The sequence below is a fragment of the Furipterus horrens genome, unplaced genomic scaffold (assembly GCF_987537825.1).
Source record: "Furipterus horrens unplaced genomic scaffold, mFurHor1.1.pri manual_scaffold_2, whole genome shotgun sequence".
Lineage (NCBI taxonomy): Eukaryota > Metazoa > Chordata > Mammalia > Chiroptera > Furipteridae > Furipterus > Furipterus horrens.
In genome coordinates, this window is record NW_028327172.1 from 163,437,514 (window position 1) to 163,462,339 (window position 24,826).

General features: G+C 38.5%; 1 protein-coding gene across 1 annotated transcript in view; it reads right to left on the minus strand.

Annotated features, from left to right (window-relative positions):
- LOC150019857 (ras-related protein Rab-39A) overlaps nucleotides 1-24,826 on the minus strand; it is a 37,286-nt gene that overhangs the window by 11,932 nt on the left and 528 nt on the right. The gene's annotated exons all lie outside the window — the stretch shown is intronic.

Sequence of the window (24,826 nt, forward strand, 5' to 3'; positions counted from 1 at the left end):
GTGTGTCTTTATAGGCTTCCATCTTGGCCGGAAGTTTATATTTTTATTTATACATATGAACATTAAAATTAGTTTTCTTTTATAATTCCAAGATCTTTTCATCAAAAATCAAGTCTGTGGTTGTGGAGGCTATATATAACAGTGATAAGACCTAATGGGCCATATTCTCTCTTTGAACATGTGAATTTATTCCCCTGACCACCTTATAATATCCTATATTTTTTCCAGCTTATCTCTGGTTGTAGACTTTTTCTCCCCATTAGAAGTTCCACGAGAGCAAGGATCATTGTCAATTCTTTTGGAATGCTGTATTCCTAAGTGTCTAAAACAGACCGGGCACACATGAGTCCTACCAATATTTGTAAATGAAGAAGGAACCAGATTAATAAATTTAGATTTTTCTCAGATTGTGCCCAGCCAGCATGTGAATGCTAAGCAAATGGGACAATAACAGAGAAAAGAAAAACCCTTATCTCCTTTTTGATATTAGGATCTTTAAGGTTGAAAGGACAGAATAAGCTGAAAAATTACAAACACTGTAAGCATATACGTAAACTAATCTACATTTAAAAACAACTACTGTATTTACATTATAAGTAATTAGCAATGCAAACTGTATTTCGCAGTGGATTCTGGAAGGCAAACAAGTTTTTGTAAAAATTGAAATAATTTATTTAGAAATTAATGAGTAATATTTCCAGCTTCATCAATTGCCTAGAAGGTGATCATGAAAGGAATGTTATTTACCATTTGGTATTTTACCAGAAAGTGTAATAATGGACTTTACTTATTCCAATGCTTTCTGTCATGCTTTTGCAGAACAAAGATGAGATGATGACCAGCTTCTCATGATTATTTTATTTTCTAAATAACATAGTGCTTTATGTGATCTAACATAAAGAATACTTTTTCTTGGTTTATAATTCTACAACCATTTTGTGATTTCTATTGGTTCCTATATGACTTCCTTTAGTTTTATTTTATTTGCTTCAGTATAGCTGTCCACATCTTGGAATTTATAACTGATGTTTACCCTTCCCTCATTTTGCTCCATCTCTGAAGTTATGCAGTTTTGCCCTGGCTGGTTGGATCGTCTTCCTGTAAACCAAGTGGTGGTGGGTTCAATTCCTGGTCAGAGAATATACCCAGGCTGCGGGTTCAATCCCCAGCTGGGGTGTGTACAAGAAGGCAACCAATCGTTGTTTCTCTCTCACATCAGTGTTTCTCTCTCTCTCTCTCTTTCTCTCCCTTCCTCTCTCTCTAAAGGCAATAAAAAAAAATGTCCTTGGGTGAGGATGAAAAAAGAAATTATGCAGTTTTTATTTTCAAGTCTTTTTTTCTTTTAAGTTCTTTTCTTTTTTTCTTCCTCTAACTTAGTGTATTTATCAAAGTTACATGCGGGCCTCTTTGGATTCATCTTGTTTGGGACTCTCTGTGCTTCCTGGACTTATATGTCTATTTCCTTCATCAGGTTAGGAAAGTTTTCTCTCATTATTTTTTCAGATAGTTTTTCAATTTCTTATTCTCTTTTCTCCTTCGAGTACCCCCATGATATAAATGTTGGTATGCTTGCATTTTACCCAGAGGCTTCTTAAACTATCCTGATTTTCTGTGATTCTTTTATTTTTTTGCTTTTTTGATTGGGTATTTTTTGCTTTCTTATGTTCCAAATCGCTGCTTTGATTCTCAGGTTCATCTACTTTACTGTTGATTCCCTGTAAATTATTCTTCAGTTCAGTTAATGTATCTTTCATCTATGACTGTTTTTTTTTTTTATTTAATTTTATGGTTTCCATGTCTTTTTAATGCTATTGAAGTTCTCACTAAGATCAACTACTCTTTCCCTAAGTTCACTGAGCATCCTTACTTATAACCAGTGTTTTGAACTCTGCATGTAGTAGATGGCTTGTCTCCATTTTGTTTAATACTTTTTCTAGACTTTTGTTTTGTTATTTCATTTGGGACATGTTTCTTTTTCTCCTTATTTTGTTAGCCTCCCTGTGTTTGTTTCTATGTCTTAGGTAGAGCTGCTACAGCTCCTGGGCTTGGTAGAGTGGCCTAATCTAGTAGTTGTTCTGTAGGGTTCAGTGGCACAGACTCCTTAATCATCCAAGCTGGCACTTCAGGTGTACCCAGCACACCCATGTGGGTCATATACACCCTTTGGTATAATTAAGCCTTGACTGCTGTTGGCGTGTCAATGTGAGGGATTTATCCCCATCCTGATTAGCTGTAGGGACTGGCTGTGAACATTGACAACTGTGGAAGATCTGCTGTGCAGGGGCCTAGCCCACAGAGAAGGACTTTCTTTAGTGGGGTTCTGCTGCCTGCAGAGTCTGCCCCTTGAGTGTGTCGTGTGTGGAGGTTGTTGGGTGGTGCTGTCCACCAGGTGTACTGTCTCTGGGGCCTCCTTGGAGGTACAGACCAAGGTTAGCTGCTGCCTCTGTTCTGCCCAGGGCTGCTCAGCATGAGCTACAAAGCTATTTGCAAATGGCTGCTACTTGTGCTGAGCTTGGAGGTGCACAGGCGAGGCCAAACTGTGAAACAAGGCTGGCTGCTGCTAGTACTGAGCCTGGGGCCACATAGCAAGAGGTACTAAGGCCAGATGCTGCTGGTTTGAGATTTCAGGAATGTCTGAATCATGAACTGTAACAGGCTATTTGTATGGAAAACCCACTGGAAACAGCTTGGTCGGCCTGCAATTTGGTTGGGGCAGGGAATCACCAGGGAAAGATGAACAGTGTAAGCCAGTTCGATGGAGATTCAGATATGGCACCTGACTGATGGCTCTTTGGAGGGAGGGCTCAGAAAAGAAACAATGGCCTCAGTCAGTAGTTTTGTCTGGCAGAAAGCTGCCTCTCCAGCTCTCACCCTGATGCCAGACAATTCAGTTTCTCCCAGTATATTCCTGTTGCCTCTGGAGCTGCTGCCCCAGTGCTGAAGCTCAGAGTGAAAGAGTAAATGTGTGTGTGGGGGGCCCTTTAAGAGGAACCGCCTGGGGCTCTAGAAGCCTTCTATCTCACGTGTTACTTGTGTATTGAACATTTGGATTAGTCCTCTAATTTTTAATAAAAACTCTATTCCTATTTACTACATTTTTGTCTTTTTGTTCTACTTTTTGGGAAATTTCCTAAACTTTATATTGAGTGTTTTATATTTTCTACTGTGTTTCCAAAAGTTCTTTTTTTCTCAGAACTTTTTAAAAGTATACTGTTCTTTTATGATTACAGTATTTTCCCATGACCTCTCTGAGGAAATTAAAAACATTTTTTGTGTGTTTGTATTAATGTTCTTTTCTCTCTTACTAAGTTTGTTTCTCCAGTTGCTTTTGCTCTGTTTAGGTTTCATATTATAAGAAATATTCCTAATTGAGACTAAAAACCCCACTGTAAGATGGTTAGACTGGATTACTTAGTTGAAGAAATTGTAATGTTGCTATTGTAAGTCTTTTGTCTTGGCCTGGTCAGCTTCTTCAGAAATAATTTCCCAGTGTCCTGTTTGAAGGGTGAAGACCTAACTGGCAGAAAGGACTAGATAGTCTTAACATCCAACATACATAACATTTACTGAAAGTCCTTACTTTTTTGTCTTTGCTTTATTCTTTTTTTCCTCTTTTTATTGAATTTATTGGGGTGACACTGGTTAACAAAATTATATTGATTTCAGGTTCACAATTCTACAATGCCTCATCTGTACACTGTATTGTGTGTTTACCACTCCAAGGCAAGTCGCCGCCTATTCTTAATTTATTGATTCTACTAATGAAACCCTTTGCCCAGACCCACTATTCCAATGTGCACTGGCTTTGTAGACTTTCACACATGTCTGTGTCCCAAGCCATGACTGATTTTCCTTCCTATTTTCCATTCTCTGTCTCGTTTTCTCAGAACCTGAAGGTATTTTTGTTTATGTGCTTGTTTGGGTCTGTGTAAAGTTTCCTTGGCAGGAGAACATGCACATGATGTTAAAATAAAGTCAACACTCTGACACTAAGGCAATGCACAGAAAAAAATTACACCACTGCAAATAAACACCCCATACAGATGAAGTTACCATAAATGTAACATTATTTCTAACGAATCAACACTGTAATAGAAAGTAAAATAGGTGTCCCTACAACTAAATAAGAAATGCTCATTCCAGACTTCTGGCCAAGATGGAGGCCTAGACAGACATGCTGCATCTCCCTCCACAACTAAGAAGGAATACAACTACCTCAAAACTAGAGACAACCAGAAGTTCCAGAAAATTGAGCTACATGGAAGTCCAACATACAAAGAAATAAAGAAGAAATACTCATCCAGATGCATAGGAAGGGTGGAATTCAGGCAAAGAGGACGTGGTGTGGTGGCAGTAGAAGTGGCAGCAGCTGCAGGCCAGTGGAAAGCATAGTCACACGTTTTAAAAACTAGGGAGGAACACCTGGGGAGTACTCCCAGCACCAAACCAGACCGCACAGCTCATGGACCCAGCCCAGGGAAAATAAAGTCTCATTGCTTCTGACTGTGCAAACCAGTGGGGGCTGGGGCAGAGGAAGAAACTGCCAGTCTCTCAGTAGAGTCCACTTGTTTAAAGGGCACCAATGGTCCTAGAACATCCACAGACCTGCCCACCATGCAAACGATGGCCAGGGCAACAGTTAGAGAGGTACCAGTCCCATATGGAGTGGGAGAAGTGCCTGGAAAAGGGCTGAGTGCTGAGCAAGTGGCATTGTTCCCTCTCAGACCACTCCCCCACATACAGCATCACAATGTGGTGAAATGGATCACCCACTACTAACAAATACCTAAAGCTCTGCCCCTTACAATGTAATAGGTGCGACAGCTCTACCTAAGACACAGAGGCAAACAAACACAGGAGCCTGTCAAGATGAGGAGACAGAGAAGTATAGCCCAAAAGAGGGAATGGATCAAGGTCCAGTGGGAGAGCTAAGCGATGAGGAGATAGCCAACCTAACAGATGAGGAGATAGCTGACCTAACAGATGCAGAATTTACAACGCTGGTGATAAAAATGCTCACAGGCTTGACAGATATGCTTACATATGGCAAACACATAAGGAAAGAAGTGAAGGCTATGCTAAATGAAGTGAAGGAAAATCCACACAAAACCAATGATGAAGGGAAGGAAACCAGGGTTCAAATCAATGATTTGGAACATAAGGAAGATATGAACAGTCAACCAGTACAGAATGAGGAAACAAGAATTGAAAAAATGAGAACATAGGAACCTCTGGGACAACTTTAAACATGCAAACCTTAAGGGTGCCAGAAGGAGAAGAAAAAGAGCAAGAAATTGAAAGCTTATGTGAAAAAATGATGAAGGAAAACTTCCCAAATTTGGCAAAGGAAATAGACATACAAGTCCAGGGAGCACAGAGAGTCCCAAACAAGCTAGACCCACGGAAGACCACATCAAGATATATCATAATTAAAATGCCAAAGGTAAAAGATAAAGAGAGAATCTTAAAAGCAACAAGAGAAAAGCAGAGTGTTACCTACAAAGGGGAGCCTATAAGACTACCAGCTGATTTCTCAAAAGAAACTTGGCAGGCACGAAGGGACTGGCAAGAAGTATTCGATGTGATGAAAAGCAAGGACCTACAATCAAGATTACTCTATCCAGCAAAGCTATCATTTAGAATGGAATAGCAGATGCAGTGCTTTCCAGACAAGATAAAGCTAAAGGAGTTCATCAACACCAAGCCATTATTATATGGAATGTCAAAGGAACTTACTTAAGAAAAAGATCAAAGTGATAAACATTAAAATTACAACAAACTCACAACTATCAGCAACTGAATCTAAAAAATAAAAACAAAATCCAACTAAGCAAACCAAAATAGAAACAGAATCATAGATATGGGGATCATTTGGAGGGTTATAGCAGGGAGGGGAAAAGGGGAAGAAATGGGGAAAAGGCACAGGGGCTAAGAAGTATAATTGGCTGGTACAAAATAGACAGGGGGAAGTTAAGAATAATATAGGAAAGGGTGAAGCCAAAGAAGTTATACGCATCACCCATGGACATGAACTAAGTGCGGTGGGATTGCTGGAGGGAAGTGGGGTACTGGGAGGAGGGGAGCAAAGGGGAAAAATTGGAACTACTTTAAAACATAATCAATAAAACATACTTTTAAAAAATGCTCATTCCAGGAAACTGAACTCTTTTATTCTTACTACTTATAATTTGTCCTTTATTTTGAGGATGGAGGACACTTCATCTTCTTTCTCTTTAAGTATCAATGTGACTGTTCACAGAACCTCACTCAGCAAATTGGACAGGACACAGACTTGATTTGCTAAGCAGCTTTAACAAGTTCTGTTTCCTGAAATTAACAGTGGTTATCCCAGTCAAGAGAACATACAATGTCTTTTTCTCACATTTGCTAAGAATACCATGGCTAGCCTTCACCCATTGTGAGAAGCTGGCAGTGTGGGCTCCCCTGCAGCCCAAATGGGGCATGTTAGTCACCCTGTTAAAGAATAAGGGACTCCAGACTCAATTATGCCTGATCTGTCAGTCAAAGACTCTATGTCTAATTCTGTTCAAAGAATAAATTTTCACTTTTTTTTGCCAATGTTAGGGGAGAGGAAGTTACCTGGTGTGGGAATGGTGGAAGAGATGCGAGAATGCAATCTGTCCTAAACAGGCTGACAATCTTTCCTAAACAGGCTGATAATCAATGATCCTTATTTTAGCATTCCCACTTCCAGAAGTATCTGGTGCCACCATTTCTTGCATCTTTAGGGGATTCAATGGTATGGATAGGGTTGGTTTTTAGCTTTTTCCATCAGTAGCTTATAAGTCATTATTTTTGAATCTGCTAATTAATTTACCTAATTCCTCCATCTACTTTCCTGCTTCCAAAATTTTGTTGCTACTGTTTCCTTATCCATTCTTGTTTAAGGGTTTATGATTTAAAAAAATCCAACAAAACACCGGCCAAGATGGAGGCCTACAATGACACGCTCTGTCTCCCTCCACAACTAAGAAGGAATACATCTACTGCAAAAACAGAAATAACCATAAGTTCCAGAAAATAAAAATACATGGAAGTCCAACATATGAAGTTATAAACAAGTGGTGCTCATCTGGATGGGTAGGAGGGGCAAAGCTGAGGCAGAGAGGTCAAGCTGTGCTGGCGGCAGCACCTGCAATGACAGCGGCAGGACGGTGGTAAGCACAGACACCTGTATTTAAAAAGAGGTGAGAATCACCTGGAGAGCACCCCTGGCTGCAGACCAGACCTGTCAGCTCAAGATTCCAATGCCAGGGAAGGCAGACTCCCTTTGCCTCAGACTGTGAGGGCCGGAGGGCGTCGGGATGGAGGAAGAAGCTCCTGGTCTCTCAGCAGAGTAAATGACAAAAATCCATTTTGGACCCCTGCCCTCACACAAAACGCCACAGCATGGTGAGAAGGGTCGCCCGGTAGTGACAAGTACATGGGGCTATGTCCCCTGTAGTGTAGGAGGTGTGACAGCCCAGCCCAGGAAGCAAAGGTAAACACAAACTGTCAGGATGGCACAGATCATGATAGAGATCTCAGTGATGCAGCTGACCAGCCAGCAAATATCTGATCTAATGGATCAGCAGATAGGAAATCTTTCTGAGCCACAGTTCAGAGCTTTGGTTATAAGAATGCTTACAGACCTGACAGCAGATTTTAAACAAGAAGGGGAAGGAATGAAGGTTAGTACTGCTGAAATGAACAAAAACACATATGAAACAAGTGGTGAGGTAAAGAAAACCAGGGATCAAATCAACGAATTGGAGCATAGGGAAGGAATAAACAGTCAACCAGTGCAGAAAGAGGAAACAAAAAGCAAGGAAAATAAAGTGAGGCTCAGAAAACTATAAGCGGGCCAACATCCAAATCATAGGGTTGTCAGAGGTGAAGAAGAAGAACTAGAAATTGAAAAAGTATGTGAAAAAATAATGAAGCAGAACTTCCCTAACTTGGGAAAGGAAATAGACTTACAGGTCCAGGAAGCAAAGAGAGTTCCAGAAGAATTGGACCCAGGGAGAACCACACCAAGACACATTATAATCAAAATGTCAAAAATTAAGGATAAAGAGAATCTTAAAAGCAGCAAGAGAGAAGAAGAGAATTACATACCAAGGGGTCCCAATAAGACTCTCAGCTGATTTCTCAAAAGAAACTGTGCAGGCAAGAAAGGACTGGCAAGAAATATTCAAAGGAATGAAAAGAAAAAATCTACAACCACGGTTACTCTATCCAGCAAAGATGTCATTCAGAATAGAAGGATAGAGAAAGTGCTTCTAGGACAAAGTAAAACTGAAGGAGTTCATTAGATCCAGAACTATTATATGAGATGTTAAAGGGACTTGTTTAGAAGAAGGAGGATCAAAACTATGAACATTAAAATGAAAACTGCATCACAAGAACCAACAACAGAAGCTAAGGAATTGAAACAAAGGCAAACTAAGTAGGCAACGAGAGTGTGAAAAGAATTATAGGTATGGGGAACATAGTGGGGGGAGGTCAGCAGGGAGGGGGAAGTGGGTAAAGGGAGGGAGATGGTACAGGAATTAAGAAGCATAGTACGAGGGAGTGGAGTAGACAGGAAGATGTTAAGAAGAACTATATGCACAACTAATGGGTATGGACTAAGGCGGGTGGACAACTGGAGGGAAGGGCGGGTCACTGTGTGGAGGGGAACAAAGGGAAAAGAAATTTGGACAACTGTGACAGCATAATAAAGCGTATTGAAAAAAAAAAGAACGCTGTCATTCATATAAAATGCAATGTTATCTATAATGAAAGAAAACAAATTAGTGGTTACTTGAGGGTGGGAGAAGGGGGCACAGGAAACCTTTGGGGTGATGTGTGTTTTATTTTAATTAGGTCAATGCTTTTATGGGTATATACAATGTTAAATTCATCAAAATGTATATATATCTTCGGTTTTGTACCTCCACAAAGCTATGAATAGAGAAGCACAGAGTGAAAACAAAATCCAACAAAACTACTATTACTGTAGTGATGTTTCAGGGAAAAAGTTAAAATAAATATAGGTGTTCAATCGGCTGTCACTACTGGAAGCCACTTCTCTTTCTATTGTTATTTGTTCCTATTGTTATTTCTCTTCTGACATATCCTTCATGTCCTGGCATCAAGGACCACCTTAGACACAGATGACAAGTCCTTACTTTGTTCTGCCACTAAAATTTATTTTTGTACTTACCAGCCTTTACTGCAATTATTTTATTATTATCTTTCTTTGCCATGAGTCTGTGAGAAAGACCTCTCATTGGCCCTAAGTATCTATTCTCCTTATCTTCCGTGAGTAACACAACTCCATATGTGCTAGCAGGCACATAGCAACTCATACAGAGAATTTTTTTCTCCAGATCTCTTGCAGTTAGTTTTGGTCATGTCAGTGAGTTTGGATCAATGGGACACAAGAAGTTATGTGTGCCGCTGAAGTTCATCTCCTTGTCATAGCCTTTGCCCTAGGCTTCCTTCTTCTCATTCCTGCTTGCAAGGAAGTGGCAATGACTGGAGAACCCTGGAAGCAGATGTAGAGGCACAGCCACCCTGATAACCCAGAACTGCTCACTCTAGATTATTATAGGTGAGAGAAACAAAGTTCTACATTATTTAAGTTATCACATTTGGGAAATCTCTTTGTTACAGCAATGTAGTCTGTACTCTACCTAGTATAAAGACAGCATAAACCTTTGATGTGAGACTCTATCTTATTTATTTTTATATTTAGAGCCTGACATACAATTAAGCTAAATAAATGCATGGATTTCCACAAGTACATCATTGTCCTGGTTGATTTTAGTTTCTCCAGAAAAAAACTGGGCAGCGTTTAAGGACTGGAAAGCTACTTTACTTCATAGTACTTTTGAAACTTTAGGACGCCATAGCCAGTGTTTACTTGTAGCTTTGCCTAATACCCAACACTTCTCCTTGTCTACAGGCAAAACACTTCATATAAGTTTCTCCACTGCACGGCAGTGTTCATTCCTGCTACTAGTACTGTGTAAAGGGGAGGGCTGAGTGCCACTGCAGCCACAGGTGTTTGCTGTCAGTTTTCAGTATTGCTTTTATTGTGTAAAGTCATTTCCCCTATTGTTTTCTGAATATAGCAATAAAATAATGTTCTGAGTGGACACAGTAATTAACTGTCCAGAGATGGGAGCAGGGGTGAGATGGTGCAAACAGAATACTTTCCAGGATGGAAACTATACAATGTGTTAATAAAACTCTTGAACATGACAGGAGGCCTGATGCAGCAGAAAGAGCCCTAAACAGAGCTTTAAGAGAACTGGGCTCTTAGAGAAACCACTAATGAATTATATTACTTTCCTGGGTCAAGTCAAAGCTTTTCTGAACATTAATTGTATTATTTTCAAAATAAGACTGTTAGATCACCTGTTTGTTCCTCCCCAGTCCTATGGCTATAGTTACCTATCTACCAAAATGGCCAGAATGTTGCCCTTGTTGGTGTGGTTCAGTGGATTGAGCGCAAGCCTGCAAATCAAAAGGTCACCAGTTCGATTCCCAGTTAGGACACATGCCTGGGTTGTGGGCCAGGTTCCTGGTTGGGGACATTTAAGAGGTAACTGCTTGATGTATCTCCTGCACATCGATGTTTCTCTCCCTTTCTTTCTCCCTCCCTCCCCCTCTCAAAAATAAATAAATCTTTAAAACAAACAATGGCCAGAATGTTGATGACAGTGTAGTTGACCTCTGCAGCTTCTTTTATGTGTCTTTTCCCCTCAGTTTCTTGGACTTTGCTTTTAATTCTTCTGTCACTAATATTCCTCACCTCCAACAGTCCTCTGCTATACAATTACTTAACCTCACCACTTTTAATTCTTTTTTTAGAGTCTGTTCATCTATTCTATCAATTTTTAGTCTTAAATGTCACATTACATTTGCTTCATTAACTTTAGCTTTCCTTATCCCATGGCCTTTCTATAGCCCTTTTATATCCATGAAATCTAAGATTGTGAAGTTTCATTCATTTGCTTCTTTATCATCCTTCTAGTTTTCACAGTGACTCTAATCAGAAGGTTTTGTGCTTAAAATAAGTGCTAATAATACTGCACCAACTATGTAAAAGTGGCTAGTGAGGCAATAAGATAAACCTTTTAATTCTGGATGAGGGGACAAAAATCAAGGGCCTATAGATTCTCAAATACAGTAATTATTTTAAAGGGGAGACCTGATGAAATCATCCAAAAGCACCACCAAGAAAGACATAGAGAATGTATCATCAGAGAGAAGAAACTGTGAGAATTTCTCAAATATATCCCTAAAATGTAAGGATTTGCTACTTTTTCTTTGAGTTATCGATCCCTACATGTTTTTATCTCTCTCTGTCACTATCTATTTGTTCCTAAAATGCTTTATGTAAAATGATTCTGGGTTGGGAAATATCGTACCTGTGTTGGGGATTCACAATGTATTAGCGTATTATGTTAAAAGCTCTGAGAAATCCTGCAACAGCCCAGCATTTCCAAAACTATTTGATCAAGAAATTTGTTTTTCAAAACACTTATTAAAAACAGAAAAAAAGATAAAAACAAAAAAATAAAATTACACCTATTTCTATCATTCTGAAAAATGCTACTCTGAAGAAAAATGCTGAGCAATGCTTAGGACTTGAGAATCTGCAACTTTTCTTCATAATGCCTCGTCTCACAGCTGGGTTCTCTTGCAGGGTTCAGTGCGGGCCACACAAAATTTATTCCTTTGTGTTTCTGAGGCAAGAGTCTATTTGAGGCCAGATCACATTAAGTCCTACAAAAAGAAAATACACTTAGAAAGGCTGAAGAATCAGAAGAAAAACCACTTTTAACATTTCTACTATCAGAAAGATAACTTAAAAGGAGATTATAACCAATCATAACAAAAAGTAGAAACAAGTAAGCATAGAGAAAAGTCACATTTTGCCAAGAAAAGACAATGATGATCTTGTGGGTGTGGCTTGATTAAGACCTTTCTCATATTAACTTCTGATGCACTTGCCCTGTTAGTGAAGTAGAAACAAGCTTAAGAGAGAAGTCTGTTTCCTTACTTCAATATTTTTTTTCATTGAGATATTCTGGATGTTTTTTATACCTTAGCTGTTGATACCAGTGGATGGTCTTAAAGACTTACTGCCATTAATATAGTAGTTTGATTTAGCAAGGTGTTCCTAAGTTAAAAATGAATCATTAGCCCTGGCTGCTGTGGCTTGGTGGATTGAGCATCAGCTTGTGAGCCAAGTGTCGCTAGTTCGATTCCCAGTCAGGGCACATGACTAGGTTGCACATCAGGTCCCCAGTTGGGGGCACGAGTGAAAAGCAACCACACAGTGATATTTCTCTCCCTCTCTTTCTCCTTTCCCCTCTCTCTAAAAATAAATAAACAAACAAACAAATAAATAAAAATTTTAGAAAAAATGAATCATTAACATAGGGAGGAAGACAGAAAAAATTTTCACTACATTTCAAGAATGTTTAAGGGAACTCTTAAGATTTTAAACTAAACTAAAATAATACGCCAGGTATCCGTCAACGTTTACTCAGTAATGCTTAATACAGAACTATTATCTGTATTTTGAAACTCTTTCACAGCTTAAACCAAAAATTCACTTTTTAAAAAACTGCAATAAAACAGTAAAAAAATTCATTTTTAAAACATATTTTGCCTACTGTTTCACATATTTCTGGAACTCCAGTAGGTGAAAACAGTACTTTAACAAAAAGTCATTCCTTTCAGAAAACAATGATTTCCCCCCCCCCCATAATTAATGTTTCAAGATAAATCAGATAGATTGTGTGGGGTGGCAATTTTATTTATTTGTTTGTTTATTTATTTATTTACTTATTTATTTATATTGATTTTAGAGAGGAAGGTGGGGAGAGAGAACAAACATCAGTTAGTTGTTCCATTTATTTAGGCATTCATTAGTCGTTTCTTCTATGTGCCCAGACTGGGGATTGAACTCGCAACCTTGTCGTATCAGGAGGACATTCTAAGCAAGTGAGCTACCCAGCTAGAGCCCTATGGGATGGCAATTTTAAAAGTGAGCATCCCTGAATTATATATTAACAGAATTGACTAAAAGTTACTGACATGAAGACAGGTTTATTAGAATAATAAAATAATTGGTTTTGTAGGTATTTTACCTTAGAAAAGAAGAATATATTTTATTAAAGTAACATCTGATGTTCCCTGGTGTGTGTGTGTGTGTGTGTGTGTGTGTGTGTGTGTGTGTGTGTGTGTCTGTGTCCATGTGTGTTTCAGTACCTCACCTTTCTTTTCCACTGCTTGACAGTGCTGAATGGAAGAAAGCAGACTCCCTGTAACTTAGGTTAAAAGTAACTGGCTCTTAAAATTAATATTTTCAGATTATTATAAGACATCTCTCTTTAAACTTTTAAGTAACGTGACTATGGAAGATAAGTTAAGCATTCTTTGTGTTAGTTAAACTGACGAGCAATGGTTGAAAGTGTCTTCTCTCTTTCTCTCAGATTGATCAAAGTCTTTTCCTTTATGTGAAAACTTTACTGTGATGATCCAGGTACTCACAATTTCATCTCTAACTTTTCTCTAGCCCTTGCTTTGAAAGCCGTGTATGGGGCCAATGTGTCAGAATAGGTGACCATCATTGCAGCCTGATGAGAGGAAATTCCATCACCCATCAGCCACAAATCTATAACTCTGCCAACAGGGTAACGTGGTGGTCATCCTCTTTTAGAATATATTAAATACTAGTGGCAGGACCCTTGAGTTGTTTTCCACTATTAATAATTTTGTGTGTCTTGGTTTTCCAACTACTTCTCTCTCTAAAGCTAAGAAGGAGAATTAAGGGATGGCTTTTTGATTGAGATGTGAGAGAGAACAGGAAAGAAAGAAATAGGTCAAAATCTCACTGTCCAAAAACAGAAAGAAAGTGGAAAAGCCCCCAAGCCCCCCGAATAAGCTTTACCTACTTAGCACTTTTGCCTACTGCTGGCTCAGGCCCTTTAGACATTTGGTATACACTATTCAGTTTACTTCAGAATATATAATCAACTTCATATCCCTTGCAATGCAGCATTGAGGCTGCGTCTACATATGCTAAATCAATGGATTTATTGAAAAGAACTCAAAAAAATCAATTACAGATTTTTCAAATTATCATTTAGTTTCTTGACTGTACTGATTATGCAATCACTCAAAATGGTCTGAATTGTCTGAGTGGACAGTGAAAATCTGTAGAGTATAAAATTTGTTCAGCTACATGGGTCATCTTTCCACATTCTGTCTCACTTGTTAGAAATGATGCTGGCTCATTCTGACATACCATTTTATTCTGAAACACCATAAAATAGACACCTTTGGGGGTGACTGCTCACTTCCTTCTTCTGTAAATTCCTCTTTCCCAAAAGGTAGATTGTCACAGATTCACTTGCATTATATCTGTACATGTGTACATAATACATACTTAATATATTTGTATTATAATAGATTTGTATTACATGTAAGTACATCTTAATAACTGACTGCGGGGGAGCTGATTCATTGGTCAGTTAAGTAGCCAATGAGACATTTTCTTTCAAGAAATTGAATAAAAAGCTCAGAGACTGAGAGTTGAGAATCAACAAAGCTGGCGAATGAAAATAAACTACAGGGAAAATCCACACTCTTATTGTTGGAGTTTTCATACTTTCAGACAACTGTGTAATCAGTCAGTTTTTGTTTTTCATAAGTTCTGTATTATTTATAATTTATCCCTTATTATCTAAACTAAGTTGGCTAGGCTCTGGTCAACATGGCTCAGTTGGTTGAAGCATTGTGGTGTAACCAAAAGGTTCACAGTTCGCTTCCAGTTAGGGCACATACCTAGGCTGTGGTTTGATTCCCAGTCTGGGCAAGGATGAGTGTGACCCTGAGGTCCAGAAACCGATGATTCCTGATCAGGGGATAAATTGCCCATCCCTGGTCTGGGCATGTATGGGAGGCAACCAATCAGTGCTTCTCTCATGCATGGATGTTTCTCTCTCTCCCTTCCTCTCTCTCTAAAAGCAATGGGGAAAAAAAAAAGTCCTCGGGTGCGGATAAAATAAAATAAAATAATTTGGCTAGATTTCTGTTACTTATTACACATCACAACTTAATTTTAACCAAGACATTATATTATCTGGTTTTTCAATATAAAAATATAGCCTAGCTTTTTATTGTTTCTAGTAACTTGGAACTACAGTAGACTGCAATGATAATGGTACTTAATTGTGGACAAACTCTGCTTTGTTACCTATGCAATTATGAACCCGCCAATCCAGAATCAGAAAATCTTTTTTTATATTGAACACTGTGAACAACAGTAAAGAGGGCAGGCATGAAATGTGTCCCTGTGAAACAAAACAAAACTTTTTACAAGGTCTCTTAAAGAGAAATATAAAATGTTCACATTGCTTACTTTTAAAAATAATAGCAGAAAACAAAGTAAACCACCTTTAAACATTAACCATATTTTGAAGGGGTAGGAGAACCAGAGAGATATATAAGGGGATATATGCTAAAAAGAAATGAGAGTAGGAGACACATTAAAATCAAAAAGAAGGAAAGAAAAAGAAGATGCATGTGAGGAAACTATAAGTAGAAACAGACAAAGGAAAAACTAAAATAAGGTGATGGAGAGGTAACATAGTAGAAGAGCAGCTAAAGGAGAAGAGAAGAAGCAGATAGAGGGTGAGGGAGAGGCCTAGTATGCTTGGTAGCATTAGAGGCCACCCTGAGATTATTTTGTGGTGGGGAGGGAGAAGGCTGTCCTTTATTTAGCACTTTCAGCTTACAACCCTTTGCTAAGTTAAGTTGGCTGGTTAACTATGTCTTCAGGTCTTCTACTTCTCCAAATCTCAAAAGTTTAGTGCTTCTGTTCAAAAAATGTTACTAAAGCAACTCATTAAGGCAGTGTCTCTCAAATTATACTCCTTAGAACACTAGTTACCATAGATTTCCTCATTTCAAAAATTGTCCCTCAAATAAATTTGGGAAATGTAGTTTAATCAAAATTAAACATATTTCTTTGCCACAGTACTTATTAGAGCCTTAATGATATACATGTCTAAGACAGTGCTATATGGAATACAGGGATTTCCAAACTTATTTGATCACAGAACCCATTAAAAAAAAAGATTTTATTAATAAATTTTTAAAAACAGGAGAAAGGAGGGAGAAAGAGAGAGAAAGAAACATCAATCAGTTGCCTCTTGCATGCACCCTGACTGGGGACTGAACCTGCAACCTAGGCATATGCCCTGCCCAGCAATTGAACTGGTGACCTTTTGCTTTGCAGGACAATGCCCAACCAACTGAACCTCACCAGTCAGGGCACAGAACCCATCTTTTAATAAGAACCCCAAAGGATGCGTGTTCTGCAGAACATGCTTTGAGCAGCACTGCATTAGGAGGATATTATTCTCTGAGCTTTATAACCAGTAGCTGTAACTATGGCACCTCAAAGTTTAGACAGCATGAAAATAAAAAGCAAAGGCCAAGTCTGGTTTGAAGCCTCTAAGTTTCCTATCCCCTTCAGGCAACATAGCTATTTCTTTATCTCATTTATTTTCATATTGCCCTAAGTGTTGTTATGGGAAAAGTTTGAATCATACTACTTGATATCAAATGATACTACAAGGCCATAGTAATCAACACAGCATGGTATTGGCATAAAAACAGACACATAGAACAACGGAACAGAATAGAGAGCCCAGAAATAAGCCCACGTCTATATGGCCAATTAATATTTGACAAAGGAAGCAAAAACATACAATGGGTTATAGATAATTTATTCAATAAATGGTGTTGGGAAAATTGGACAGATACATACAAAAAAGAAACTAGATAGCCTTCTTACACCATATACAAGAATAAACTCAAAATGGATTAAAGACTTAAATGTTAGACTCAAAACCATAAAAATCTTAGAAGAAAATGTAGACAGTAAAATCTCCTCATTCTCATAGCAATATTTTTTTTTTGATATATCACCTCAGGCAGGGGAACAAAAGAAAAAACAGAAAAATGAGATTACATTGAACTAAAAAATTTTTGCACAGCAAGGGAAACAACCAACAAAATGAAAAGACAACCCACTGAATGGGAGATTATATTCACCAATGATATATCTGATAAGGGGTTGAGAGCCAAAATTTATAAAGAACTTATAAAACTCAACAGCAACCCCGCCCCCCAAACAATCCAATTAAAAAATGGGCAAAGGACCTAAATAGACGCTTCTCCAGAGGACATACAGCCCTGGCTGGTGTGGCTCAGTGGATTGAGTTCCGGCCTCAAGCCAAAGTGTCTCCTGTTGGATTCCCTGTCAGGTCACATGCCTGGGTTGCAGGCCAGGTACCCAGTTGGGGGTGCACAAGAGGCAACCACACATTGATGTTTCTCTCCCTCTCTTCCCCTTACTCTAAAAATAAATAAATAAAATCTAAAAAAAAAAAAAAAAGATGTAGGGATGGCCAACAGACATATGAAAAGATATCACCTCACACCTGTCAGAATGGCTATCATGTTGGTGAGGATGTGGAGAAATGGGAACCGTAGTGCACTGCTGGTGGGAATGCAGACTGGTTCGGCTATTGTAGAAAACAGTATGGAGTTTCCTCAAAAAATTAAAAATGGAACTGCCTTTGACAATGTGATTCCACTGGGAATATATCCAAAGAAAACTGAAACACTAATTTGAAAGAATATAAACACCCCTATGTTCATTGCAGCATTATTTACAATAGCCAAGATTTGGAAGCAGCTCTAGTACCCATCAGTAGAAGAGTGGAATAAAAAAGCTGTGGTACATTTACACAATGGAATACTACTTGGCTGTAAAAAAGGAACTCTTAACTTTTGTGACAGTATGGATGCACCTGAAGGGTATTTTGCTAAGTGAAATAAGCCAGTCAGAGAAAGACAAGTACTACATAATTTCACTTACATGTGGAATCTAATGAAAAAAATAAACAAAATAGAAACAGACTCATAGATACAGAGAACAAACTGACATCTCTAAGAGTGGAGGGCAATTGCGGAGCTGGTTGGAAAAGATGAAGGTATTAAGCAAAGAAAAAAACTTCATAGATACTGACAACAGTATGGTGATTACCAGAGAGAAAGGAGGGTGGGAGGAAGTAGAAAAGGGTAAAAGGTGATGGAAGTAAACTTGACTTGGGGTGGTGAACACACAGTACAATATACAGGTGATGTATATTGAAACCTGCATAATTTTATTAACCAATGTCACCCCAATAAATACAATAAAAATTAAAATAAATAAAATCTATACTTTTTCAAATAAGATTTTTACTTATTTTATTTTTAGAGGGAAAGGAAGGGAGGGAGAAAGAGAGAGAGAGAGAGAGAAACATTAATTGGTTGCCTCTGGCTCACCCCCAACTGAAGACCTGGGTCACAACCCAGACATGCGCCCTGATCCAGGAATCATATTGGCGAACTTCCGGTTCATAGGCCGGTGCTCAATCCATTGAGCCACACCAGCCAGGGCTAAAATCTATATTCTTACATTTGATTCTCTCCACACTTCTAGCCCTTCCAATATTTATCTTTATTGACAGTGTTAAACAATATTCTTATTTCCTTTCCTGCTAAGTCTTTTCCACTATGATGATTAAAAATTAAAAGTGGTGATTGCTAGTTTCCCTGCAACTCCCACAATGTGAAATCCATCTTCCTTTCTTCCTGGGTACATGATGGTCCAGTCTAAGTGTGACCTTATAACTAATTTCTTCTCTATGAATTGAAAGCTCAACTGACCTGTAGCATATTAGTCTTCACTTGCTTAAAAGGAACATTGCTTGATTTAGATCTTTTCTTTTCCCTTCCCCTGAGCTGGAACAGTGTCCACGAAGATGATTATGTCCTAAAGATAACAGGAAAATGAAAAGGGAGGTACCTGAATGATGCACTGGAGGAGAGCCACTTACCTTAAGACTATAATGCAAAAGCAATAAACTTCTATCTTTAATGAAAAAACTGTAATTTTGACTCTCTATAATATAGCAATTTAACATTTATCTTCACTAAAACATAGTATCAAAAATAAAAGCTTAACATTTGAGTGTTATATTACAACTTACAGTATGCTCACATATACATTATTTTTCTAAACCAGTAATTTCCAACCTTTTTGTCTATCTCATGGCACATGTAAACTAGTTACTAAAATTCTGTGGCACACCAAAAAATATTTTTTTGCTGATCTGACAAAAAAAACAGGTATAAGTTTGATGCAGTCACACTGGACAGCTATTGTTGTGTTGGTTGTTGTCATGTTTTTTCTTTACTAATTTGACAATCTAAGGAAAAAGAAGTTAGTGCCCCTGACTAAGTATAGTCAGGTACTGCATGTTTAAAAATTCTTGTGGCACATCAGTTGAAAATGTTGAACTAAACCTTCTTCATTTTTACTTTGTTCCCTTTCATTTTTCTCAAGTAGTTATTGTCTGCTAGCATATTAATCTGAACATTGAAAACTAAGGAATAAATAAATTTATCGATTATATTTTAATAAAGGTGGTGGAAAAAGAAAGCTAAAGCTAATTATGGTTACAATTACTGGTTCACTATTTTGTAACATTTGTCTATGTTTTCAAGCTACACTCCAAGCTGTCTAAAGGAGGTTCATTTTTGTTAGTTTATAACTCATCACTAATAAACTTCTAAATATAAAATGTCCCCAATTCCTAACAGTATGATTTATGAATAACAGAAATATATTATATCTTTGTGAACTATAGTATCTTCCTATGAAATAAATGTTCAGGGTTATCATTTATTCAAAATAAGCATCTGTATTTTCTTGAAGAAAGATACAGAATGATTTAACAGAATGTTTTACGCACAATTTTATGGTGAAACATTCTGCTAGATGAGAGAAAATCAAGTAATTGGAGGTAGCTACTGAAATACCTGTGTACAAGGAGGACACCCCCCGCCAAACTGGAATTATCTTCTGGAGGGCAGGCTCCTTATAGTACAGGGTTCCCCTGCTACGTGAGTATTCTAGCAACCCATCTGTATCAGTGTAGCAGCTGGTATTGTTGTGAGAGGCTGTGGTCAGCTTCAGTGAATTGTTTCTGAAGACTCTTTAAACCCGTTTGCCCATTTCATGATGGGTAATTTACGAGCACACCTGCCCACACTGCAATGAGTGTTCAGTTTTTGACCAAAGATAGTGTGCCTCCATGCCCCACCATCTCTATTCATCTGATTTCACTGCCAAGTGACTTTTTTTTTGTTCCCCTGAATGAAAAATTCCTCAAAGGGAAACATTTTGCCGATGTGGAAGATGTGAAACAAAAAATGGCAGAAGCTCTAAAAGGCATAAAAATTGGTAAGTTCAAAAACTGCTTTGAGCAGTGGGAAAAGTGTATCAATAGGTGTATTGCATCAAATAGAGAGTACTTTGAAGGTGACTGAAATTTAAACAAGAATAAATACACATATTTTAATTGGAAAAGAAGAAGTAAAACTGTCATTATTTGCAGATGACATGATAGTGTACATAGAAAACCCTGTAGACTGCACCAAAAAACTACTCAACTTAGTAAGTTTATTTGGCAAAATAGCAAGGCATAAAGTCAATATTCAGAAGTCAAAGGCATTTCTGTACACCAGCAATAGAAACTAGAAAAAAAATCCCATTTACTATAGCAACAAGAAAAATAAAGTACTTAGGAATAAACTTAACCAAGGAGGTAAAAGACTTATACTTGAAAAACTACAGAACACTGAAGAAAGAAATGAAAGAAGATACAAATAAATGGAAGCATATACCATGTCCATGGATGGGAAGAATCAACATCACTAAAATGTCCATGCTTTCCAAAGCAATTTATCGTCGTCGGCAGCCATCCGTCCCGAGAGACGATGGTGTAGCTTCTTAAGAGTCTATCTGCACCGCCGAAAATGGCTGTGCAGTCCGACTCGGGAGTGACACGGTATCTGTCTCCTCCCGTGTTGAATCGACATCTTGCGATGACGCTGGAGTGTCCTCTCCAGTGAAGCTGAAGCTACAGAGCCTGGGCAGGGTGATATGGAGGGTCTGCTGTTGCCCATGCAGCAGACGCCCCCTCTCTTCGCAGCTGAAGGGTCCAAGGGAAAGACGGAGTCAATACAGCTTGGCTTCAGGTGCGCCGCAGGAGTTGCCGGTGTTGACTACAACGTCAAACCGCCTTAGGGACTCCGGCTCCGGATTTTCTGTCGGGGTTTACTCCCTTAGCCTTTCCCCTGAAGAGGTATGCCGCAAGGCAGCGGAGGTTTTTTGGAGTCAGAGTTTTCCTTCTCTGATGTGCCCTGACTGGAAGATCGAACCAGCGACACTTAGCTCGCAGGCCGACGCTCAATCCACTGAGCCAATCCAGCAATTTATAGATTCAATGTAATTCCTATTAAAAGACCAATGGCATATTTCACAGACCTAGAACAATACTTCAAAAATTTATATGGAACCAAAAGACCCTGAATAACCATAGCAATCCTGAGGAAGAAAAACACAGCAGGAGGAATCACAATACCTGATATCAAACAATACTACAAGGCCACTGTAATCATAACAGACTGGTACTGGCATAAGAACAGACATATAGATCAATGGAACAGAATAGAGAGCCCAGAAATAAACCAAGTCTGTATGATCAATTAATATTTGACAAAGGGGGAAAGAACATCAAATGGAGTGAGAAGAGCCTCTTCAACAAATGGTGCTGGGAGAACTGGGTAGGGACATGCAAAAAAATGAAACTAGACCACCAATTTACACCATACACCAGAATAAACTCAAGATGGATCAAAGACTTAAATGTAAGCTGCAACACCATAAAATTCATAGAGAAAAACACAGGCAGTAAAATTTCAGATATCCCATGTAGCAATATTTTTGCTGATATATCTCATAAGGCAAGGGAAATAAAGGAAAGAATAAACAAATGGGACTACATCAAACTAAAGAGTTTCTGCTCAGCAAAAGAAAACATCAGCAAGATGAAAAGGGAACCAACCATATGGGAAAACATATTTGCCAATGATACCTCACACAAGGGTTTGATCTCCAAAATATATAAGGAACTTATACGACTCAATACCAAGAAGACAGAATGGGCAAAGGACCTGAACAAACACTTCTCCAAGGAGGACATACAGAGAGCTCATAGGCATATAAAAGAATGCTCAACATCACTAGCCATCAGAGAAATGTAAATTAAAACCACAATGAGAAACCACCTCACACCAGTCAGAATGGCCATCGCCAACAAATCAACAAACAACAAGTGCTGGTGAGGATGTGGAGAAAAGGGAACGCTAGTGCACTGCTGGTGGCAATGCAGACTGATGCAGCCACTATGGAAAACGGTATGGGATTTCCTCAAAAAACTACAAAAGGAACTGCCTTTTGATCCAGCGATTCCATTTCTAGGATTACGTACACCCGAAGAATCCTGAAGCACCAGTTCAAAAGAACCTATGCACCCCTATAGGTGCTATTTACAATAGCCAAGTGCTGGAAACAGCCTAAGTGCCCATCAGTAGATGAGTGGGTCAAAAAACTGATACATCTGCACAATGGAATATTATGCAGCAGAAAGAAGAAACTCCTACCTTTTGCGACAACATAGATGGAACTGAAGAGTATTATGCTTAGTGAAATAAGCCAGGCAGCGAAAGACAAGTACTATTTTATATCATCTAATACTGGAAACTAATGAACAACACAAACAAATGAGCAAAACAGAACCAGAGGACGGTAAACAAGGAACAGACTGACCAGGGGGAAAGGAGAAGGGAGGAAAGGGAAGAAAGAAGGGGAAGGGTCTAGTCAAGGAACTAGTTAGTATCAATGACCCATGGACATGGACAACAGAATGGGGACTGAATGTGGGAGGGAGGGTGGGCAGGGAATGGGGGAGCAATGGAGTAAAAAAAATGGGACAACTGTAATAGAAAAACAATTTTAAAAGAATACATGATTTTAATAAATAAATTCTGGGTTTTTTGAGGTCCCCCCTCCTATTTATAAATACACCTTGGGTAAAGAGCCAGACAAAAATAAAGTATAACTTTTTCAGCAGACGTTTCCTACATGTCCTTGTGTTATTATGGGATTTCCTGTCTGGTTTTAATAATGTATATAAAATGAACTACTATTTACAGTCTTCTTAAAGGTAATAATCTATTTAGCAGAAAGCTCTTTAAGATCTATATAATTATCCTTTACTCTCTTGTCAATAAGTTCAGGAGCTACTTTTAAGGGATCAATTAGATACAACAAGATTTTACTACTCATGTTTCTTGCAGTTGCAATTTAAAGCAAGAGCTATAAGTAAGTGCTTTCTTTCCTGACCCTGATATATCTTTGAATTTATCTCTGATTGCAATCACAAGGAATTTGCAATCCACCTTATAATAGTAAAACTGCAAGAAATCTTAAGAGATCACAATGGCTCCTTCATTTCACAGATGAAGAATAAAAAGTTTGAAAATTATTTTAATTAAAGGGAGCTTCTTGAAGAGGAAAAAAATTTTTCATGGAATTCTAGGTGTTGTATAACTCAAATCAATAACCTTTAACACGTTTTTGAAGGTCTGGCCTTACTATCTTTCCACTCGGTATATAGAAAAACTAAGGAATAAGCAAGCTAAGCAGTTCACTTATGTTATCTCTATGAATCTGTGTCATAGCTGGGAAAGGAAACCAAAACTTTAGATGTTGGAACAATCTCACAGAAGTAGGCTGATCTCATAGAGAATGGGATGTCTGTTGGGTTGAGGAGGAGCTGTGTTTGGGAAGTCCCCTCATGGAGTACTGTATTTCAGAAACCTAGTGCTTGCTGAAGACTGAAAAATGCTTGCTTATGGATTCAAAATCTTTAAAAAACAAACAAACACAAAGACCACAATATATCAGATTCCTCAGCTTCCTCTAAAAAGTGTCTTTGAATCCTAGAAATTTAAAATGTGCTTTATATCTGGTTCAGTCTTAAATATCCAGGAAATACATACAATTTGCATTTAGTTTTTATTTAAATAACATGAGTCACCTTTGTAAAATCCTTCTTTCAGTGTCTCAGCAAACGTTTGGAATGAGACTACTTATTTGAATCCCTCCTTCTCTGTTTAGAAATGCATATTCTGATGTATCATCACCCTGGAACGTTAAGTGCCCATTATAAAATAAATAAACAAAAGTTCCCGACAAACCTAAGTATAGCTCTTTTCCCCATTAAAGCACCAATGATGACAAACTTCGAAAGAGATCTCAATCTTTAAAAAACAAAACAAAAAACCCTCAGCTATGCCAGTGTCCCTGATTTACATCTCGTGGTTGTACAAGAGACGTTCCCACGGGTCATGGCCCAATATTTCTGATGACCACACTCGGTTCTGTGAGATGCTCAACCATTACCGCATCCATCTCCCTCTAAACGATGCTCAATGAGCTCATGCGGAAACCTGGACCTCAGCCCTACTTGCAGTGAAGCAAAGGGATCATTCACTAAGTGTAGTTCTCCTGGGCCGCACAGAGGGGAAACAGCTTGGTCAGAAGAGGAAAAGGCGAGCTCGGAAGAGGGTGTGTGCTGCGAAGGACTTTGAGTTTAGGGAGAAAGCAGCAGGGGAGCCAAGAGCTGGGGGCCAAAATGCCAGCAGGGGTAGAGAGAGCGTTCACCCCTGGGGAATAGGAGCGTGAGTTCAGGTGGTAAGGAAAGACTGAAAGGGCGCACAGGAAATGGGCGCCAAAGAAAGAAGTGAGTAATTGCGGAGAAGGAAGTCGTTCCTGGAATAGGAGGGG